Below are 20,087 nucleotides of genomic sequence, written 5' to 3'. Positions count from 1 at the left end.
TAAACTGTAGGGGTGAAGGGTGAACAGGGGTGTTGCAGAGTAGTGATGCAGGGTGTAGCATTACCCTTGATTTTGCTGTACATTGTTCCACTGAACTTAGGGGTAGGTTTAGGTTCAGTAGTCACGTAGGATTGATTAAATCGGAGTTGTATTAACTCAAAGTTTAGAAGGCTGCTGAAGTTGAAGGCTTCAGGCCTAACTTGACTTGAAGAAATGTACGGAGTTGTGCTTCCTTTCATATCCCGAGGGAAAAGAGAAAAGAAAAAGAGTGATTATTGGATACAGCGCCCTTATATACTGAAGGGGCAGGATCAAAGCTTATTGGTTCCCAGACCTGTCGGTTCTGGCCCAAAGCATTATGGTCACATCACATGACCCCATCACATGACCCAAAGGTCCTTGAACCTTGCATAACACAATTCACTAGTGATCACATGACCTAAGGTCCTGTACATTTATTACACTATGACAAAATATATTAAAGATATGCATTTTTGAATAGCATTATGAGGCGACTAGGGGTTAACCTACCAGGAGAATCCCGAAAGCATGGAGGAACTCCATGGGGACTTACGACAAAGGTACGGGACCAAGTCCAGTACCGGGACACCACAGTTCTACTTTGGTTTCATCTGACCATATGACATTCTCCTAATACTCTTCTGGATCATCCAAATGCTCACTAGCAAACTTCAACCGGGCCCGGACATGTACTAGCTTAAGCAGGGGTGCACCTCGACGTAGCGTGTTGCTGATGGTAGCCTTTGTTACTTTGGTCCATGCTCTCTGCAGGTCCTTCACTGGGTCTCCCCGTGTGGTTCTGGGATTTTCGCTCACTGTTCTTGTGATCATTTTGACACCACTGGGTGAGATCTTGCGTGGAGCCACAGATCGAGGGAAATTATCAGTGGTCTTGTAGGTCTTCCATTTTCTAATAATTGCTCCCACAGTTGATTTCTTCACTCCAAGCTGCTTGCCTATTGCAGATTCAGTCTTCCCAGCTTGGTACATGTCTATAATTTTGTTTCTGGTGTCCTTCGACAGCTCTTTGGTCTTGGCCATAGTGGAGTTTGGAGTGTGACTGTTTGAGGTTGTGGACAGGTGTCTTATATACTGATAACAAGTTCAAACATGTGCCATTAATACAGGTAACAAGTGGAGGACAGAGGAAACTATTAGGTTAAGTTTCTACTTGTTTTTATTATTTGGAAAAACGACAAGAAAAATGCCAATTCTGCCGCATGGCCAAAAAACGCTGCGGCCAGATGTTAGCTGTCAATCAATGTAAATCAAAATTCTTATTCCACTTGGCGTTTTGCACTTTAGCGTTTTTTTTAATCCTTTTGGCGTTTTTTCACCCTTTTTTGGCGTTTTTCAGCTCCTTGGCGGTTTTCCAAAATCACAGCATGTTGAGCCACTGGCGATTTTTTTGTCAAAAGCATGGTGTTTTTCTCCTATAGAAGTCGATGGGAGTGAAAAAACGTCAAGAAAAACAATATGTGGGTTTTAACTTTGGTGTTTTTGCTGGCAGTTTTTATTCTTTTTTGGACATTGACTATCCAAAAAAGTGATGAAGATACCTTTTTTAATAACATTTCGTAGGGTACCATTAAAAAAAAGAAAGGTACAGTAGTGAAGGAAAGAATTGTATCTAACGAAATTTATCTTTTTTATAACAAAATTTCTATTTATTTATAAAACAGGGATCAATTTGTGTGGGCGGGGACCTCTTTATTTTTTATTTTTTTTAGGCAGTACTACTACTCCCAGCATGGAACACACTGTTCCATGATGGGAGTAGTAGTTCCTGTACTAATTGACAGATTGCCCATTGCGGTCCTCCTGTATAATGTATAGATGCGGCCGCCGCTCCTCTATGGTCCCCTGCACTGACGTATATACACACCTACTCATATTTCCCGCAGAAAGCTGTGATTGGCCAGATGGTTCCAGCCAATCACAACTCTCTGTGGGAAATAGGAATATGTGTGTGTATATATATAGATATATATATATATATCTATATATATATATATATATATATATATATATCAGTGCAGGGGATCATAGCAGAGCGGCCGCCCACATCTATACATTATACAGGAGGATCACAGCGGGTATCACGAATGACACCCGGGGCGATATGTTTATGAGTACAGGTACTACTACTCCCATCATGGAACAGTCTGTCCCATGCTGGGAGTAGTAGTACTACCTAAAAAATGTAAAAATAGAGAAAAAAAAGTGAAACACACACAGTTTATTAAAAATTAATTAGAATCGTTAAATAAAAAAAATTCCATCACTATTGCATCTCCTTTTTTTTTTTTTTTTTTTTTGGTACCCAACAAATTTTGGATACCAAAAAAAATGCCAAGGTGAAATTTCCACACAAATGGAAAAACACCAGATGCAGGAAATTGCACTGCCGTTTTTTCAGGCATTTTTTTCTTTCGTTTTTTTCAAACCAAAAAACGCAGGCCACAAAAAACAAGTAGAAACTTAACCTTAAATAAGAAGTTACAGGTCTGTGAGAGACAGAAATCTTGCTTGTTTGTAGATGACCAAATATGTATTTTCCACCATAATTTGCTAATAAATACGTTAAAAATGAGACAATGTGATTCTATGGATTTTTTTTCTCATTATGTCTCTCATAGTTGAGGTATACCTATGATGAAAATTACAGGACTCTCTCAGCTTTTTAAGTGGGAGAACTTGCACAATTGGTGGCTGACTAAATACTTTTTTGCCCCACTGTATATATATATATATATATATATATATATATATATATAATGTATGAAGGAACGGTACCTACAATAGGGAGAAAACCTGTATGCTTTATTTGTTACATATAAAAATTGTTCCACAAAAGAAAAAACTTTATTCCTATATGCATATATATATATTTGGCAGCGGCATGCACGTTAGATTAGCTGAAGGGTGCATACAGGGGGTGGGCGTGGCGGTGGTGTGGCATTGCGTACCTCACGCCATTCCGACCATCAGTGGCTTTGATCAAAAGCATTTTTTGGGGTCATGAAAGCCTGCAAAAATTAGGTAAAAACATTGCTATACCCACCACCTGCACACAGTACAAAGGCTGTGTGCAGGTTATTGCACCCAGATTTCATGACAATTGCATTTTAATCTATGGAATTGTGAGGCCCTATGGTCTTCTCATGCTGGTGCCACATCCAGGCTGTGTCATTGTGCCGCCATATCGTCTCCTTAAAAAAATCAATGTAATATGGTCATCGACATCATATATTACCTGTGGAATAACCACAAGAATCCAATGAAACAGCTTGGAGCGATAACAATGAACCATAACTGATTAAATGAAACATTCACACTTTCACAATCAGGGGGGCGCTGAAAGGCGGAGACTCGAACAGGTGGTATCTCGCCTGGCAGAGGACCGCCAGCTCGATGCTCACCAGAATAGTTACTCAAATTTTTTTTTAATAAATTCAAATAAAATAAAATAAAAATTGCATTACAAAATCTCTTTATTCTCTTAAATTTTGATGCCATATGGTCTCCCTGCGGCCACATCGACGCATCCGGATTCTAATAGCGATGCCTGTAATCTACATGTCATACTGAAAGCAGTATTATTTCACTAACAAAGCACACTCCCCATTCGTGTTAGGACAAGGCAAAGTGCTCTAAACCCCTATTGAGGCTATATGGTCTGCTCATGCAGCCGCAAACTCCATAATGTGTCATTCAAGAGACTACATGCTGCTACCAACTCCAGGCTGTGTCATTCAGCCACTATTTGGTCTCCTCATGCTGCCGCCACCTCCGTGCTGTGCGATTCAGCCACTATATGGTCTCCTCATGCTTCCGCCATCTACAGGCTGTTTCATTCAGCCCCTAGGTGGTCTCCTCGTGCTGCCGCCACCTCCACGCTGTGTCATTTAGCCTCTATATGGTCTCCTCATGCTTCCGCCACCTCCACGCTGTGTCATTCAGCCACTATATGCTGCCGCCAACTCCAGACTAGGTCATTCAGCCACTATATGGTCTCCTCATGCTTCCGCCACCTCAGGCTGTTTCATTAAGCCACTAGGTGGTCTCCTCTTGCTGCCGCCATCTCCCCACTGAGTCATTCAGCCACTATATGGTCTCCTCATGCTTCTGCCACCTCCACACTGTATCATTCAGCCACTATATGCTGCTACTAACTCCAGGCTGTGTCATTCAGCCACTAATTGGTCTCCTCATGCTGCTGCCACCTCTACACTGTGTCATTCAGCCACTATATGGTCTGCTCCTGCTTCCGCCACCTCCACGCTGTGTCATTCAGCCACTATATGCTGCCGCCAACTCCAGGCTAGGTCATTCAGCCACTATATGTTCTCCTCATACTTCAGCCACCTCCACACTGTGTCGTTCAGCCACGATATGCTGCTGCCAACTCCAGGCTAGATCATGCAGCCACTATATGGTCTCCTCATACTGATGCCACCTCTAGGCTCTGTCATTGTGTCGCTCTGCAACCCCTCTGATCTGCATGTCAACTAAATAACAGTATTATTTCACTACCCCAGCACACTCCAAATGCGTGTCAAATCAAGTCAAAGTGTTGTACACCCCTATTGAGGATCTCTGTAGGCCAGAAATAGCCATTTTTAATAGAGATTCGCTGCGAATAAATTCGTACCGAACCAATTTTTTTCAGCAAATCGGCTGAATCGAATTTTTCAAAAATTCGCTCATCTCTAGCCTGGACTATTATTGTACAGGGTGGGCCATTTATATGGATACACCTTAATAAAATGGGAATGGTTGGTGATATTAACTTCCTGTTTGTGGTACATTAGTATATGTGAGGGGGGAAACTTTTCAAGAAGGGTGGTGATCATGATGGCCATTTTGAAGTTGGCCATTTTGAATCCAACTTTTGTTTTTCCAATAGGAAGAGGGTCATGTGATACATCAAACCTATTGGGAATTTCACAAGAAAAACAATGATGTGCTTGGTTTTATTCTTTCATGAGTTATTTACAAGTTTCTGACCACTTATAAAATGTGTTCAATGTGCTGCCCATTGTGTTGGATTGTCAATGCAACCCTTTTCTCCCACTCTTCACACACTGATAGCAACACCACAGGAGAAATGCTAGCACAGGCTTCCAGTATCCGCAGTTTCAGGTGCTGCACATCTCGTATCTTCACAGCATAGACAATTGCCTTCAGATGACCTCAAAGATAAAAGTCAAAGGGGGTTAGATTGGGAGACCTTGGGGGCCATTCAACTGGGTCACGACGACCAATCCACTTTCCAGGAAACTGTTCATCTAGGAATGCTCGGACCTGACACCCATAATGTGGTGGTGCACCATCTTGCTTGAAAAACTCAGGGAAAGTGCCAGCTTCAGTGCATAAAGAGGGAAACACATCAAGTGGATTGGTCGTCGTGGGCCAGTTGAATGGCCCCCAAGGTCTCCCGATCTGATCCCCTTAGACTCTTTGGGGTCATCTGAAGGTAATTGTCTATGCTGTGAAGATACGAGATGTGCAGCACCTGAGACTATGGATACTGGAAGCCTGTGCTAGCATTTCTCCTGCGGTGTTGCTATCAGTTTGTGAAGAGTGGGAGAAGAGGGTTGCATTGACAATTCAACACAATGGGCAGGACATTGAAGACATTTTGTAAGTCTTCAGAAACTTGTAAATAACTCATGAAAGAATAAAGTTGTGTTAAAACCAAGCACATCATTGTTTTTCTTGTGAAATTCCCAATAGGTTTGATGTGTCACATGACCCTCTTCCTATTGAAAAAACTAAAGTTGGATTCAAAATGGCTGACTTCAAAATGTCCACCATGGTCACCACCCATCTTGAAAAGTTTCCCCAATCACATATACTAATGTGCCACAAACAGGAAGTTAATATCACCAACCATTCCCATTTTATTAAGGTGTATCCATATAAATGGCCCACCCTGTACATCACAATCCTCCCTACTTCAGTTATTACACTTTTTTTACACAGTTGTATGCCTGGTCACCAGCAGCGATTATTTTTCTCACTGGCTAAAGAATGCAAGACATTATTATGAAAGGTTATTGATCCAGGGCTGATAGGTCATCGTCTTGTCAGGGATGGCAGCATTAGCTGTGCCGACATAAATATCTGGTAGACGCTAATGCATGTTTAATTATTGGTAATCTTCTGTATGGTCATTGCCAGGGCTAGATCATAGCAGTTCTAGGTAGAAAGGGCACAGATGGGGTTAAGTACATAGGGATCACTGCATCAGAAAGTGGAAAGTAATTACGATAGTAGATTGAAAATGGACATAGGACATTAGTCTAGAAGTATCTTGATCTTCTAAGGATTGCAATATATTAGTGAAACAAGCCTCCATTTTTTTTCCCAAATCAGCGCCATGCTTATCCATAGGGTGTGTTTGGTATTGCAGCTCACCTCCATTCAGATGAATGAGACTAAGCTGCAGTACCAGAAACAACCAATGGCAATAAGTGATGCTGTTTCTAGTGGAAAAATTGGAGATTTTCCTAGCCTTGGTGCTGTAAAATATAGATTTTATTAAAGACAAGAGACGAGTATTATGCAAATGTCTTTCCTTTTTCTACTGCAGCAGCAACCAATAGTGATACAGAAAAAGAGAAAAAACATATGATATGTAAATGAGGTATAGAGAAGTCCTCCAATCAGCATGCAGCATAGTCTATAAAAATGGTGAATCTAACTGTATCATTCTCTTTCTTGATGCAAACTCCAAACTGAAGAGAATGCAACTGGAACAACTTTAACGAATAGGTTTGGAACATCCGGAAGGAACCAAGGAAGAGAAACGCCAATATTTAAGCGGAAAGATATAAGAAATACATTAGGGTTGGGATAATAGGGAGGGATAATTCTCGTCTCTTGTCATTAATAAAATCTATATTTTCCAGCACCAAGGCTAGGAAAATCTCCAATTTTATGACAAGACAAGAGAGTCCTATTATGCAATTTTAAAGCTGATATAACATAAAACCAATAGAAAGTTTAAATATATACAATATATATTGAAATGAAATAAGTACCATGGAGACATGAAGTTCAGGTCTAAAATAAAAATCACAAAAAGTAGATTTGAAAGACCAATCTGCAGCTTTGAGGATACCAGATAGAGCTCCACCAGATTGAAAAACTGTGGTGGACATAGAACCTCTAGTAGAATGAGCTTCAAAAATAGAAGTATCTATGCCTGCTAGTGACATAGCAAGTTGGGGAAGAGACTGGAAGATGAGGGTTAATGTAAGATAAGAAGGAAGACGTAGAGAAGATGTTTGTTACGCCGAGCGCTCCGGGTCCCCGCTCCTCCCCGGAGCGCTCACAGCGTTCTCCTGTTCGCAGCGCCCCGGTCAGACCCGCTGACCGAGTGCGCTGCGATAATGTTCCCAGCCGGGATGCGATTCGCGATGCGGGACGCGCCCGCTCGCGGTGCGCATCCCGACCCGCTTACCAGACTCGCTCCCCGCCTGTGCTGCCCCGGCGTGCGCGGCCCCGCTCCATAGGGCGCACGCGCCGGGTCTTTGCAATTTAAAGGGCCGGTGCGCCACTGATTGGCGCATGGGTTTTAATTAGTGTCTTCACCTGTGCACTTCCCTATATTACCTCACTTCCCCTGCACTTCCTTGGCGGATCTTGTTGCCATTGTGCCAGTGAAAGCGTTCCTTGTGTGTTCCTAGCCTGTGTTCCAGACCTCCTTGCCGTTGCTCCTGACTACGATCCTTGCTGCCTGCCCTGACCTTCTGCTACGTCCGACCCTGCTCTTGTCTAATCCCTTGTACCGCGCATATCTCAGCAGTCAGAGAGGTTGAGCCATTGCCGGTGGATACTACCTGGTTGCTACCGCCGCTGCAAGTCCATCCCGCTTTGCGGCGGGCTCTGGTGAAAACCAGTAGCAACTTAGAACCGGTCCACCGACACGGTCCACGCCAATCCCTCTCTGACACAGAGGATCCACCTCCAGCCTGCCGAATCCTGACAATGTTCTAGCTTCATAGGTTTTTAAACAGTGAATAACGCAGATTCATTCATTGTGAGGAAAAGAAGGATAGAATATATTCTTTAGATCAGGTTTTGTACGTCCAGCTATAGAAAAATGTACGCCATGTGGAGAAAAAATACGATGGGAAATATCTAACGCTCTGAGATCAGAAACTCTTTTGAAAGATATGAGACATAGAAGAACTGTAAGTTTTATGGATAATTGTTTTAAAGATAGAAGATCATTATCTGGCCAAGAAGATAAGAAGTTCAAAAGAATATGAACATCCCATGTAGAATGATATTTGGGAGTAGGGGGACGCTTGAAGCGGATACCCCGAAGCAATTTACAAATAAGAGGATGTTTACCTATAGGTAAGAAATTAAACAGTTTGTGATAAAATGAAATCGCTGAACGATAAACGTTGATAGTTTGATATGCCTTACCTGAATCAAAAGATTCAGATAAGAAATTAATGATATGATTTAAAGAGGCATGTACGGGATCCAAATCCCGTTCCAAGCACAAATAAGACCAGAATTTCCATGCAGAAAGATAGGCTTTCCTTGCACCTGGAGTCCAGGCTTCTGATAACAAAAATTGAGCTGATTGTGAAAGTTTGAAATCAGTTCTTTCTGACCCGATATTAACCAGGCTACTAGAGAGAGAAGGCCTGATTGAATGAGAGCATGAGGAAGGCCTGGTGGGTTGAGTAGAATGGAAGGAGATGTTGGAAGAATCCTTAGAAAATCTGTTGTCATACTCAGAATGTGAGGAAACCATGTCTGAGATGGCCTCCAAGGAGTTATTAGAATTATGGTCGATTTCTGGGCTTTGGTTTGAAGTAGTACTCTTGGAATTAGGTTGAATGGAGGGAATGCATAGAGAATTTTCGGAGGGCCAAGTTTGAAGAAAGGCGTCCGTACCCGGAGCTTCGGGATCTGGATGCCAGCTGTAAAATCAATGAAATTGATGATTCAAACGAGATGCAAAAATATCTAGGTATAACGGACCCCAAAGAGAGTCTAAAGTTTGAAAAATTGAGCGATCCAACATTCAATTGCTCGATAACAGGAGTTCCAATCTGCTACAGTATTGGAAATTCCGGGAAGATATTCCGCTTTGAAAATGATATCTTTCTGCAGACAAAAATGCCAAAAATGATTTGCAATTTCTGCCAAGATTTTGGATTTTGTGCCTCCTAGACGGTTCATGCATTGGACTGCTGATATATTGTCCATCTTCAAAAGAACGCAGCAATGAGATCTGTCTTACGCAAAACTTTTCAGGGCGAAAGAAGCTGCTAATAACTCTAGACAATTGATGAGGAGGAGAGATTCCCCTGCGGACCATTTGCCTCCTGTGGAAAGAGGGCCCATCCAAGAAGGCTCACGTTCGATTCTATGATAAGATCTGGCATGGAGTGGAAGATTGTCTTCCCGTTCCAAGCTTGAACATGATACAGCCACCAAAGGAGTTCCTGCTTGCATTCTGAATTTAAGGCAACCTCATCTGAGTAGCCAAGACCATTCCTCAGATGTAAGGCCTTCAGACATTGAAGAACCCTGTAATGCAAAGGAGCCGGGAAAATGGCCAGAATGGAGGATGACAGAAGTCCGACTATTCTTGCAATGGTTATTAGTGAAATAAGGGACTTGTTCAATACAGAACGGATTTCTCTGCAAATAGTCTTTAGTTTCCTTGAAGGGAGACTTAAAATGGCCGATTGAGTGTTGACCATGAAGCCTAGAAATTCTACTTCCTGAGAAGGGGTCAGGATGGATTTTTTGTAATTGATTATGAATCCCAAATTGGTGACAAGAGAAAGAGTCCATTGCATATGGCGATGGATGAGAGACCATGAGTCAGCCATGATAAGAATGTTGTGTATATAAATAATTAGACAGACACCTAGGCTTCGAAGATAAGACACCACTGGTTTCAACAGTTTTGTGAAGCACCATGGTGCGGAAGAGAGACCAAAGGGAAGGCTTGAGAATTGCCATTTTTTGTTTTCCCATATGAATTGGAGATAAGGTTGAGAGTTGAGGTGCATAGGCACCGTGAGGTAGACATCTTTTAAGTCTATTTTGATCAACCAATCTCTTTACCAAAGAAGGTCTCTCAACAAATGAATGCCTTCCATTTTGAAATTTTGGTATTTTACATATCCGTTGAGATGTCTTAAATTGATTACGGGGCGGTGACCTCCGTCTTTCTTTTTCACCAAAAACAGGTTGTTTATAAAACCTGGAGTGTGAAAAGGTATTTGAGTTATAGCCTTTTTGGAACATAGTTCCTTGATTTCTAAAGAAATTAGATTTTTGTCTTGCTTGGAAAAATGTATGGAATAAGGTATTTCCCATTGAGCTGGAAGAGTATAAAACTCTATCTGATATCCCAGTATTGTATTCAGTATCCAAGCATCTGCTGTGAGAATAGACCAGTTTTGGAAAAAATGGGTTAGTCTTCCTCCCAGAGGGAAATGAGATTCTAGAGGAAGGAAAAGACTTACCTGAAGCAGGCCAAGATCTGGGATATCCACGTTGACCTCTGGATCTCCACGAGTGGCCTCTGGGTGGGAAGAAGGGTGTTGGTTGTTGGAAAGTGGGAGGTTGGGTGGGGTGGTATCTCCCGGCCTTGTAAAAAACCTTTGGGTTGAAAACCTTTTTTATTGAGGATTGAGCTTTCTCTAATGAAGAAAAAAGGTTCACAAATTTATTTAGCTCCTTAACCCCTTAAGGACCGGGGGGTTTTCCGTTTTTTGCATTTTCGTTTTTTGCTCCTTGCCTTTAAAAAATCATAACTCTTTCAATTTTGCACCTAAAAATCCATATGATGGCTTATTTTTTGCGCCACCAATTCTACTTTGTAATGACGTCAGTCATTTTGCCCAAAAATCTACGGTGAAACTGAAGAAAAGGAGGGTGATTCAAACTTTTAATAGGGGAGGAGTTAAATTATCTTTATTCACTTTTTTTTTTTCACATTTTTTTTGCAGTGTTATAGGTCCCATAGGGACCTATAACACTGCACACACTGTTCTTCATCATTGATCACTGGTTTCTCATAGGAAACCAGTGATCGACGATTCTGCCGCATGACTGCTTATGCCTGGATCTCAGGCACTGAGCAGTCATTCGGCGATCGGACAGTGAGGAGGCAGGTAGGTGCCCTCCCGCTGTCCTGTAAGCTGTTCCGGATGCCGCGATTTCGCCGCGGCTAACCCGAACAGCCCACTGAGCTAGCCGGCAACTTTCGCTTTTGCTTTTAGCCGCGTGGCTCAGCTCTGAGCGCGTGGCTAAAGGGTTAATAGCGCACGGCGCCGCGATCGGCGCTGCGTACTATTATAGGCGGGTCCCGGCTTCACTCTAACGCCGGGCCCGCCGTGATATGATGCAGGGTTACTGTGTAACCCCGCGTTATATCAGGAGAGCAGGACCAAGGACGTACCGGTACGTCCTTGGTCCTTAAGGGGTTAATAAAGGAATCTCCGAATAAAAATCCCTCAGTATATGTAGGAGGTTCAGATTGGGCTAAATTCACTAATTGTGGATCAAATCTGAGAAGTATTGACCTTCTGCACTCCCAGTTTAGAGCTGCATTGGTATTTCCCAATAACAAAGCTGTTCTTTGGGCCTAACCTCTGAGAACTTGAATGTTCAATGTGGTTTCAGAAGATAAGCATTCTTCTGTCATGTCCAAAATTTTTGTAATTGGACCCAGGATGTCTAAAAGCTTATCTTGAATTGATCTGAAGGATCGGTCAATTCCTTTTTTAGGATTAGGACCCGATTTAGATAAAAAATATATAAGAGAAAAATCTATATCTGGGGTACAAGAAAATTTGGAGGATTTATCCAGAGGTTTAGAGATCCAGTATTCAAGGAATTTAGCTACCTGGGGGTGAGAGAGCCATTCACCCGAGCGATGGTGTTTAATATCTTCAGGATGAAAAAATGGTTCAGCATTACTATCAAGAATGTTAGAAGCAGGATCCTCAGTGGAAACAGAGGCCTCTGCATCCTCATTAGAATCCTCCACAAAAATAAAATGTTCATCCTCAGAAGGATCAGAAGAATCCTCAGAGGAAGAGCTGGAGGTGAGAAAATAATCTGGTTTCTTCCTAGAGGAAGATTTCTTTGCCCTAACAATATGTACTTCCTCTTGGGCAGAGGGTATTGGATGCACTTTTGCAGCATCAGTATTTTTTTCATGAGAAATTTTTGATATGTCATAATCAGATTTTTTTATTATGTCTTTTAGATAATTTTTTAGGAGGAGAAGAGCAATTTAATTTCAATAAAATTTTTTTTTTGCTTGGCTTTGCCAGCTTTCTTAAAACCTCGGGCAAACTTTGCCGTCGAATTTTCGGCGGACCAAAAAATGTCCGAAGGTGTGGAAGGTAATGGTATAGGATTACTGGTGGAGGGATGAACTAGGGACATGGATACTGTCCTAGAAATAGAGTCAAGGGAGGACGGAGAAACGTAATGAATTTAAGTTGTATATGAATAAGATAAATTAGAAGTGAGATTAAAAGTAGAAGAAACCCAGAGAAATATAATAATGATGAGGGGAATGAATAAGAAAAGGAATAACCAATATAAAAGATATAAGATAATAATGAAAATAAATAGGTTCAATTAATTAAGTAAAATGTATGATATAAATTGAATAAAATAATCAAGGAATACGTATAGGTGTAATCCTACAAAGAATATAATGAAATTGTTATTTATCCTAGAACCTTTTAACAGGCCTATTTGATCTAAAGTTTAGAAAATACATTTTCATGCATCCTATTGGGGAACTCTAAGTTAACCCCTTAAGGACGCAGGACGTAAATGTACGTTCTGGTGAGGTGGTACTTAACGCACCAGGACGTACATTTACGTCCTGTGCATAACCGCGGGCATCGGAGCGATGCTCGTGTCATACGCGGCTGATCCCGGCTGCTGATCGCAGCCAGGGACCCGCCGGCAATGGCCGACGCCCGCGATCTCGCGGGCGTCCGCCATTAACCCCTCAGGTGCCGGGATCAATACAGATCCCGGCATCTGCGGCAGTGCGCGATTTGAATGAATGATCGGATCGCCCGCAGCGCTGCTGCGGGGATCCGATCATTCATAACGCCGCACGGAGGTCCCCTCTCCTTCCTCCGTCCGGCTCCCGGCGTCTCCTGCTCTGGTCTGTGATCGAGCAGACCAGAGCAGAAGATAGCCGAAAACACTGATCTGTTCTATGTCCTATACATAGAACAGATCAGTATTAGCAATCATGGTATTGCTATGAATAGTCCCCTATGGGGACTATTCAAGTGTAAAAAAAAATGTAAAAAAATGTAAAAGTTAAAGTAAAAAAAAAGTGAAAAATCCCCTCCCCCAATAAAAAAGTAAAACGTCCGTTTTTTCCTATTTTACCCCCAAAAAGCGTAAAAAACATTTTTTATAGACATATTTGGTATCGCCGCGTGCGTGAATGTCCAAACTATTAAAATAAAATGTTAATGATCCTGTTCGGTGAACGGCGTGAAGGAAAAAAAAAAGTCAAAAATTCCTACTTTTTTAATACATTTTATTAAAAAAAAAATTATAAAAATGTATTAAAAGTTTTTTATATGCAAATGTGGTATCAAAAAAAAGTAGAGATCATGGCGCAAAAAATTATCCCCCATACCGCCGCTTATACGGAAAAATAAAAAGTTAGAGGTCATCAAAATAAAGGGATTATAAACGTACTAATTTGGTTAAAAAGTTTGTGATTTTTTTTAAGCGCAACAATAATATAAAAGTATATAATATTGGGTATCATTTTAATCGTATTGATCCTCAGAATAAAGAACACATGTCATTTTTACCATAAATTGTACGGCGTGAAAACGAAACCTTCCAAAATTAGCAAAATTGCGTTTTTCGTTTTAATTTCCCCACAAAAATAGTGTTTTTTGGTTGCGCCATACATTTTATGATATAATGAGTGATGTAATTACAAAGGACAACTGGTCGCGCAAAAAACAAGCCCTCATACTAGTCTGTGGATGAAAATATAAAAGAGTTATGATTTTTAGAAGGCGAGGAGGAAAAAATGAAAACGTAAAAATTTAATTGTCTGAGTCCTTAAGGCCAAAATGGGCTGAGTCCTTAAGGGGTTAAAGGGGCATTCCAGTAATTTTTTTTTATTTGACTATGCTACAGGGGCTAGTGTCTATACCTGTGTGTGTCAATTTCTCACAATTCTTATGTGATTTTCACCTCAATATTTATTTTTAACAGCATATAAAATGACTGTTGTTCCCAGGTTGCAATCTGCCGAGACCTGACTCACTTGTGAGCTGATGACAGGGAGCCTGTCTGCTTCAATGGGTGGAGTGATCACTTGGTAGGAGAGAGATCAATCTGCAACTAATACAACAGCTGTAGGCACCCTGATTGAAAACCACAGGTCTTTTGAATGGATGCAGCTCATTTATGTTTAAATGGATGATGTGTGGGAGGGAGAAAAATTGAATTATGGGATTTGTAGGCAAAAAAAGAAAACTCAAAAAGAAAATACCAGTTCACAAAAAGCTAGCCACAGTGTTATGGTAATCTCAAAACATAGCCATTTAGCCCCAAGACAAGTGCAGATCCATCCTAAGCATATATATAACTGTCTGACAGGTAAGTACTAAAATCACCTTATGGTGGATAACCCCTTTAAGGTGTATCTGTCGTTTCATAAGATTTTATAAACTTGCATGGTTTTGTTAGATTAACCCACCAGAGCAGTGACAATGTGATTTTAGTTCTTTCACTGCTGTTATTTAGTCCCTGCATGTCCCCTGCATAGTGCACAGCTATTTCTCATTCTCTTCATTTCAGGTAGTATGACAAGGTGTACACACAAAACTTTCTATCTATTACATCTGGCCAATCGCAACACAGCACATACTTCTCTTTGCTGTGCCATGGCATAGTGGTAATAGTGCACAGTGATGAGTAGTCAGTAGTCAAGATGCCATGTGGAAAGAGAAGGGGTTACTGAGGCACTGGATAGTTGCAAGGATCTATGGGAGCAGAAAGGACCTGGATGACAGCAAATACTAAATATTGAGCTTCTGCTGCTGATTTACCTTTTAGGTACAATTTGGATCATCTACAGCAGGCAGACTGACTCAACTAGCAGGTATACAGCCTTGGCTTTTTCAGGCTTTCTCCTGCACATAACACATGCTAAGCCATGCCTCCACATTAAACTTTCTGTCTTGATCATGCTGTTACTAGAGATAGATAAATAGATAGATAGATATGAGATAAATAGATAGATAGATAGACTGATAGATTACCTATAATAACAGGTGGTGAACAGAAGATTTAGCTGTTTTTCGGGGATTAGGAGCTGTTTTAGGTTAATGAAGAGATTTTCAAATATGTTTGGAATCACATGGAGGTAAGTTGTTGGAAACATCAGTGACCATTTAATAAATTGGGTCATCTGTTCAGGATCCTCAAGTTTTGGTCAGAATAGAGAATCTCTTTCTGTGGAAGATCTGTCTAGTCTGAAGCTAATTTTGCAGCTTTTGTGGAGTATCTTTATTCTTTATTATAGGACCATACAATTTCAACTATACCCCATGCATATAGATTTTCTTTTTATTTAACTACTTTAAAAAAAAAAATTGTAAGAAAACAAGTATGCTCAACATTGTCCTCTTCCGACCCTTATAACCCTTTTTTCATTTTCTTGTATATAGGGGCTGCATGAAGGCTAATATTTTTTTACACATGTGTTGATCCAGAGGAATCTCTGAATTAATCAACATTCTATCCCCATAAATCTAGTATCAATAACTTGTAATATTATATTTTTCTAAAAAAAAAAACATCCAGGCCTCCTTGAACTTGTTTATTGAGTTAGACATTACAACATCATGTGGCAGAGAGTTCCATAGTCTCACTGCTCTTACAGTAAAGAATCTATTTCTGTGATGATGGGGAAACCTTCTTTCCTATAGACGGAGAGGATGACCCTTTGTCCTGTTACCGGCCTAGGTATAAAAGGATCACTAGAAAGATCTCTGTACTGTCCATTCATATATTTCTACATTGTGATCAGATAGCACATTATTATACATGTTATTTTATAGTCCATATGCATAAAATTACATTTATCCACTTTAAACTTCATTTCCCATGTCTGTGCCTCCAGCTTTCATAGATCCCTCTTTAATATTATGTTATCCTCCTCCAATACTACTAAGTTGAGTTACCTGCATACCGTGTTATTTTTGAGTTTCTTAATAATCTCTTATGCTCCTCCTAGTGGTGGCAGTATTTTACAGTTTAGTTCTAGCTATGCAAGGGATCTGAAGCTTTGTAATAAATGAAACAAAGCTCTGACTGCTCTAAATAAATTATAAAATATGGATTAACATAGAATTCAAAAAAATGAAATGGTATTTAAAGACAGACATTGACTTTAAATTATTTTGAAAAATATACCACTAAAATACATTGAATTTGGACACAAAGTAATAGGCATTTTTCAACACGGAAAAGCCATTAATCATCACTCATTAAAAGGCTATTACTTGCAGAGAACAGAATGTATGTAAAATGCTGCATGTATCCCAGCATCCCTCACTGCGGAGTCTGTGCTTCTGGCATTTAGGCATTTTGTGTTGCCTGTAAAACCAACCAAATCATAAAATGCAGCATACAAGTTAGCAGTTTTAACCCCTTGAATAGTCATCTCCAATGTCTGTGGATCATGAGCTCTGTTTGCGGAGATGTATACAGTCTTGATCTCAGTATTGATTCAGGTGCCCCAAAGGAGACACCATATAAATAAACATCAGCTCAGTGAACTGTAAGGCAAAGAAACAGAATCCTATGATCAATAAATAAAATAAGCTCCCTTTTTTTCTGTACTTCAAGCCCCACATCTCAATATTTCCCTAATGGCTTGTGCAGTGTTTCAAGTCTACAGCAATGCATGAACTATTTTTATTTGAATTGCATGTTACTTGTATTTGAGTGATGGTAGATGGATAGGAAAATGATAGATAGATAGATAGATAGATAGTAGCTATGGGTTATAGATAGATAGGTAGATGTATAAACAGCAGCGCAGCACTCCAGATAACATGATAGATTTTGTAATTATGCGGATGTGCGGCTATGTTTCTGTTTCTCTATTTTGGTTTCACAGATGTATAGATAGATAAATAGATAGATACTAGTGTTGGGCGCGAATATTCGCAATGCATATTGCATATTCGCGAATTCATGATTATAGTGCTAAAAATTCGCAATTACGAATATTCACATTTTTTTTTCCCAGTACACATCACAGTGATTATCCCTCCCTGCTTCCAGCTTGTGGTGTAAACAAGGCTCCAGTACTAGTTACTGTGTCAGACTGGCGGGTGCCCGAAAATTCACGCATATTGATACCTCCTCTCTTTTAGCTATTTTATCATGCGATATTGCGCATGCGAATTTTATGGTGCATAGTAAAAAAAAGGCTGTGAATATTGCGAATATGCGAATTTTGCAAATATATGATGAATATTTGTCCATATATTCGCGAAGTATCGAAAATTCTAATATGGCCTATGCCGCTCAACACCAATAGATACAACTCACATATCTGTGGTTACATCATACTCCTCTACAGTTCCCACAAATTAATACATTTAATGGCCTAATATAAATATGGACTTGATATATATATATGCTTTTTTTTTTTGTACTGGGGGAATGACAATGTCCATGGTGACCATTAGTGTCACTAATAAATAATATCAGGTTTTACTAAGGCTGTGTGAAAGGCAGAAGGTGATTTAGAGCCTGAGATATATTTTTTCCATTAAAAAAGGAGAGCACAATACAAACGATCAACATGGTCCAGGGACCCAGTAAGTAAATTACATAAGCAAAAATAAACAACAAGCCAAGAACAACCAGACTAAACAGACCCGACCCCTGCCACGCTACAAAACAACAACAAAGCAGGCCTAAAATAAAGACAAGTCGGGTGGCAATACTTCAGCAGGGCATTAGAAAGTTGGAAAACCACATAGGGCTTCCATAAACAAAACACTGAACAAACCACAAAAACACAAACCACAAAAACAACACATAGAGGGGGGTAAGAAAAAATTTGGGAAACAAAGGGAGAGAAAAAGAAAAAGAGAGGAGGGACAAGAAGGAAAGAAAGGAAAGAGAACAGATCATGGGGGATGCTGATCGGAGAAGAGGTCCCAGGGTTCCCACACAGAAAGAAACAGTGGCACAAAATTGTTCAAAGAAGCAGTGAGTGATTCAAGAGAACGGATCTCTTTAATATGGGCAATAAGGTTGTCCTCGAGGGAGCGACAAGCCTCTTCCAGCATTTTGCAATCAATGTCTTGGCAGCTAAAACTACATGCATAAAGAGATGAAAGGGACACTTGGATGAGGCTCCATGGGAGAGATGTAGAAGATATACTAAAAGATCAAGGGGAACCTCCACATTGCCAACATTGATGGGGGATAGATGGGTTCAGTCTATTAAGCATTTCCGACGTGTTGTATCAGCCCATGAGCATTTTATACTGAGATTCCTTATAGGCGGTGCCAATCGAGGCCTTGGAAACCCACTCCCAGATTATTTTCCATTGAGGGAATGTAATGTTGACATTCAGGACCTCCTCCCAGCGACTCATATAACAGTGGGACGAAGCAGCACCATTGAGAGGATCACTGAGGATGGAATAAATATCAAAATCATAGGAATGGAAACCTCCGTTTAACCCAATTTAGAGAATTGTAGATAGTGAAGTCGCTCAGAAGAGGGAAGGCCATTCCTAGATACCAATTGGTCAAAGCGTAAGAGAGTACGGGAGCTAGGATCCACAACATCCGCCCAACAAAATAGACCCCTCGGACCCCACTCCCCCACCAAACCTGAGGACAGGCCAGACAGAAAGTCAGGATGATAGAGAAAGGATTGCAGAAGGGAGGAGGAAGAGAAAATATGAAACTTCCTAGAGCAATACCCCAAAACAAAGCGATAAAAGGACACAGGACTTAGAAGGGGACCCAACCCGAGTTATAGAAAGAGAGCGGAATCAGGGTGTACAGTATGCCCTGAGTCCTTAAGGGGTTAAGGGCATCGCTTCAGTTTTAGAGAGATTGACTTTATAACCAGACATTATGCCATAGGAATGCAAAACCCTATAAAGATTATGGAGGGAACGTAAAGGACGGGAGAGAGTGAGAAGTACATTGTCCGCAAAGAGGTAAATCTTGAATGAAGCCAAATACCAGAGATGTCCGGGTCGCTCTGGATCAAAGCAGCCAAGGGCTCAATACATAAGGCAAAGATCAAGGGGGACAGCGAACATCCCTGTCTAGTGCCATTAACCCCTTAAGGACCAGGCCATTTTACACCTTAGGACCAGAGCGTTTTTTTAACATTTGACCACTGTCACTTTAAGCATTAATAACTCTAAGACGCTTTTACCTATCATTCTGATTCCGAGATAGTTTTTTCGTGACATATTCTACTTTATGTTATTGGTAAAATTTTGTCGATACTTGCAAAATTCCAAAATTTGATGAAAAAATTTTAAATTTTGCATTTTTCTAACTTTGAAGCTCTCTGCTTGTAAGAAAAATGGATATTCCAAATAATTTTTTTAATTCACATATACAATATGTCTACTTTATGTTTGCATCATAAAATTACGAGTTTTTACTATTGGAAGACACCAGAGGGCTTCAAAGTTCAGCAGCAATTTTCCAATTTTTCACAAAATTTCCAAAATCACAATTTTTTAGGGACCAGTTCAGGTTTGAAGTGGATTTGAAGGGTCTTCATCTTAGAAATACCCCATAAATGACCCCATTATAAAAACTGCACCCCCCAAAGTATTCAAAATGACATTCATTCAGCATTTTAACCCTTTAGGTGTTTCACAGGAATAGCAGCAAAGTGAAGGAGAAAAGTCACAATCTTCATTTTTTACACTTGCATGTTCTTGTAGACCCAATTTTAGAATTTTTACAAGGGGTAAAAGGAGAAAATGTATACTTATATT

This window comes from Hyla sarda, chromosome 11 (genome assembly GCF_029499605.1).
Source record: "Hyla sarda isolate aHylSar1 chromosome 11, aHylSar1.hap1, whole genome shotgun sequence".
NCBI classification, from domain to species: Eukaryota; Metazoa; Chordata; class Amphibia; order Anura; family Hylidae; genus Hyla; species Hyla sarda.
This window is presented reverse-complemented; position numbering follows the sequence as displayed.